The 4,516-nt window shown below is 43.4% G+C and overlaps 1 pseudogene; it reads left to right on the top strand.

Annotated features, from left to right (window-relative positions):
• The first annotated feature begins 3,785 nt into the window (after positions 1–3,785).
• On the top strand, positions 3,786–4,304 carry LOC101427076 (myosin regulatory light chain 12B pseudogene; annotated as a pseudogene).
• Positions 4,305–4,516: the final 212 nt, after the last annotated feature.

Below are 4,516 nucleotides of genomic sequence, written 5' to 3'. Positions count from 1 at the left end.
AACGTCATTTCTTTTTTTTTTTTTTTTTTTTAAAGATTTATTTATTTATTTAATCCCCCCCCTCCCCTGGTTGTCTGTTCTCGGTGTCTATTTGCTGCGTCTTGTTTCTTTGTCCGCTTCTGTTGTCGTCAGCGGCACGGGAAGTGTGGGCGGCGCCATTCCTGGGCAGGCTGCTCTTTCTTTTCACGCTGGGCGGCTTTCCTCACGGGCGCACTCCTTGCGCGTGGGGCTCCCCTACGCGGGGGACACCCTTGCGTGGCACGGCACTCCTTGCGTGCATCAGCACTGCGCATGGCCAGCTCCACACGGGTCAAGGAGGCCCGGGGTTTGAACCGCGGACCTCCCATGTGGTAGACGGACGCCCTAACCACTGGGCCAAAGTCCGTTTCCCTTGAACGTCATTTCTTTTTATGGCGGAATAATATTCCATTTTATGTATATACCACATTTTATTTATCCCCCCCAAGATGGCTTCCTCATCTGTTTGCTCATTGTGCTCACTGTCTGCTTGTTGCTTTTTTTTTTTTTTTGTGCTTATTTTCTACTTGCTGTCTGTCTGTTTTTTCTTTAGGAGGCTCCAGGAACCGAACCCAGGGCCTCCCATGTGGGAGGTGGGTGCTCAACTGCTTAAGCCACATCTACTCCCCACATTTTGTTTATCCATTCATCAGTTGATGCATATGTGAGTTGCTTCCACCTTTTGGCAACTTTGAAGACTGCTGCTATTAATGTTGGTGTACAAATACCTCTTCGAGTCCCTGCTGTCAGTTTTGTGGACTACATGCCTGGAAGTGGGATTGCCAGGTTTTCTTGATTTGGTACTTGCCCAGTTACTGCAACCCTTTAACTGTTTTCCAGAGTTTTGAGGAAGATTGCTTTGCCAGTTTTCGCTAGTTGTTTAAAGATCCTGGGGGGGATTGGAACCCTCAAGTGTCTGAAGTGGCCATTTTTTTTTCAACTGGCATAGTTAGTTTTTTAATGCCATACCAATACGCTTTCCTTCCTGATTCCTTATTTTGAATGCCTTGCTGGTTGACATCCACACCTGAAATAAATTTACTATCCTTTCTCCCATCAGTGGGACAAATTCACATGGTTTAGTGTAATTCATCTGTTTAGTGCTATGCGTGATTAAAATGGGGATATTTCAAGAATGTGGTGCTGGCATGGGAGCTTTTCAAGTTGCTTACTTATTTCAGGTGTATGTATTTTAATAGGCAAAGAGAGGAGGAAAGTATCTGCTGGCTTGAAACTTTGGAGGCAAATTCCTGTCCAATATCCAGGAAAGCTGGCCTTCTTGCTGAAATGTTGGGGAGACTGGAAACTTGTGGGATATGGGTTATAGAAGCCAGGGTTAGGGATGGAGAAGAGGGAATAATTCCATGTGCTTAAGCTGAAATTGTAGGAGATGTCCATTTTACAACCCTCCCCCCACGTAACCAATCCAGCACCAAATCCTTTCAGTCCCACCTTCAAAGCTTGTCCTGACGCCATTTATTTCTCTCTACCTTCACTACCATCATCCTAGCCACGCCTCTGCCAACTCTAACCTGGACTACCAGAGTACCAGTGTTTGTCCATCTTCTCTTGCTGCTTTCTAATCCATTCCCCATGCAGAAGACAGAAAAATCTTTCAAAAATTAAAATCAGTCACATCGCTTCCCTGCTTCCACCCCTTAAGCAGCTCCCCACGGTTTCTATAATTACAGCAAGCTCTCCGAAGTGGCCTCCCAAGCCCCATGTGTTCTGCTTCCTGCCCACCTCTTCAGTGTCTTCTTACTTGCTCTCTCCCATTGTCCTCATTCTCCAGTCACACTGGGCTCCCTTCCATTTCTGGCCACGTGCTCAGATGCCCCGGGGCCTTCGTTCTTTGAGTCCCCTCTGCCTGCAGTGCTCTGTCCTGCTTCTTTGCAAGGCTGGCCCATGTTTACACTGCAGTGAACAATCAAATGCCCTTCCCCTGCGAGGCCTCAGGTGACCGCCTCATCTGCAGTAGCCATACTCCCAATCCCTGATGCCCTGTTGCTATCTCATCACCTTGAAATTTCCTTTCTAATGTTTATCATAATCCCAAGTCATCTTGTTTATTAATCCTTTTATTTATTTTCTTTCTCGCTAGTATGATGGCAAGAAACACATCTGTCTTCACCTGTGCGGTTCAATAGGGGAGCCGGCAGAGATCCGGAGCTCCTGAGCACTTGAAATGTGTCTAGTCTGAACTGGGATGTGTGCTAAGTGTAAAGCAAAGGACAGATTTTGAAAACTCAGTATGAAAGAAAGGAAAGTATCTCAGTAATAATTTTATATTGATACATACTAAAATGATACTATTTTGGATATACTGAGTTCAGTAAAATGCTATAAAATTAATTTCACTTAAAAAAACTTTAGAGCATTTTAAATTGCGTCCAATTTAAATTTTTTTTCTATTGGATAGGGCTAATCAGGATCATTGTAAACGCTCCTTGAGGCACACTAAATACTTGTTTACTGAGTGGTTGTTTATTTCATCCATTTTCCCTTTGAAATTTATCAGAGATAAGTGGCTTCTAGAATTGTCAACAGTTCTTCATTTTTGTGTCCCATCTGCTTTGAATTAGGAGAAAGAGAAAGCAAAACTCAATACTAACAACAGTAACAGCAAAAGATGAAATCCCCTGAGCCACCCACCCCTAGCACCAAGCCAAGGAAGGCAAGCTGGGATTTGGGAGCTAGAGGGTACCGTGGAGTGCGGTGGGACAGAGTGAGCAGTTTCAGCAGCCAGAAATCTTTTCTTAGGCATAGGAGGTGACATAAGCAATTTTCCCAGAACCATATTGCATAGGCAATAAATCCAGTAAACAAGGCAGAAGGTTGCCAGAACCTTGTCTCGACAGTCCTGGTGCTATTTTCCAGGATTACATGAGCCAAGCTGCTGGGCAGAAGTCTCATTCACCAGTCCACCTGAAAAACATTCCTTTCTGCAGGTTTGGTGGTAGGAATTGCAGAATTTGGAGAATCAAAAGCTCTGAGGATGTTTTTTCTCCCTAGCTCTCCTTTTAAGGGCTTCTGGGCGTAGAAGGGGATTAAAACTTCAAGCTAGAAAGGAGTAAAACTTGGTTAGGTAGCTCATTAGCAGGGTTTATTTTAGTAATCCTGAAGAATCCGGGTCACAACGAAATTACTGAAATCTGGAGACTTAAAATTGCTCTAAAGCCAGAAACGTTGACCCCATTCTTGGGGTAGAGGAGCATGGGTGAAATGAGACAAGGCCGGGGACTGCCTTGTACTAGGGACAAAAAGCTGAAACACCCCTCCCCTCCTTCCCACCCAGGGCAGGGCGGAGTTGGCAAAAGGTTTTGTTCCCTTCACTGACCTGAAGCATCCATTCTAGTATTTCTTTCTTTCAGCTCCAATTCATTCATTCACTCATCCATTCATTTATCTCACAAATATTGAGAGCCTATAATGTGCTAGACCTTTGCTAGTGCTATGAGTTGGGTACAGCACTGAACAAGATATATAGGATCTCTAACTTCTTGTAATTTACATTCTACTGGAAATGCAGACAATTAAAAAGTAAACAAAGTAAAAGTAAATTGATTCTGTGAAGTGGGTGCTGTGTGAGCAAGGAAGACCTCTGGGGAAGTGACATTTAATCCAAGATCTGGAGGGAAGGATTACTCATTGCCTCTTTTACACCTTGGAGATTTTACACATATATTTATTTATTCATCAAACATTAATTGGTCAATTCATGAAGGACAACTGGGTTGCAGAGTTTAGTCTAGAATTAAGCAGTTACCATGTCGAGCAAAAAGGCAAAGAACACCACCATCAAGAAGTGCCCTCAGCAAATAACACCCAAAGTGTTTGCCATGTTTGACCAGTTACAAATTCAGGAGTACAAAGAGGTCTTCAACATGATTGATCAGAACAGAGATGGTTTCATGGACAAGGAAGATTTGCATGATGTGCTTGTTTCTCTGGGGAAGAATCTAACAGATGCATACCTTGATGGTACGATGAACGAGGCTTCAGGTCCCATAAATTTCACCATGTTCTCATATGTTTGGTGAAAAGTTAAATGGCACAGACCCAGAGGATGCTTTTGCTTGCTTTGATGAAGCAGTAACAGGCACCATCCAGGAGGATTACGTGAGAGAACTGCTGACCACCATGGAAATTTGTTTACTGACAAGGGGGTGGACAAGTTGTATAGAGAAGCGCCAATTGACAAGAAGGGGAACTTCGACCACATTGATTTCACGTGCATCCTTCAACCTGGAACAAAGTACAAGGATGATGGAAAGAACTTTAGCTAAAACCGTCCATTATTTTGTCTTACTCTATTTTATTTCCAAGACACTTTCCCTCACCTTCACAGAAACTTTTGCATGCATTTAGTTTCACAACTTTGTCTTTTTTCCCCCCCTTTAGATGTATATTCCAGAACTTTCTACCACTTAGCACTTGAATAATCAGACTGGACATGGGGATAAGGTTGTAAGTTGTTTTGAAAAGGAAAGTGCAAGTA

Source organism: Dasypus novemcinctus, chromosome 13, assembly GCF_030445035.2.
Source record: "Dasypus novemcinctus isolate mDasNov1 chromosome 13, mDasNov1.1.hap2, whole genome shotgun sequence".
NCBI lineage: Eukaryota > Metazoa > Chordata > Mammalia > Cingulata > Dasypodidae > Dasypus > Dasypus novemcinctus.
Note: the sequence above shows the minus strand (reverse complement) of the source record. Positions and strands in the feature narration are given on the sequence as shown.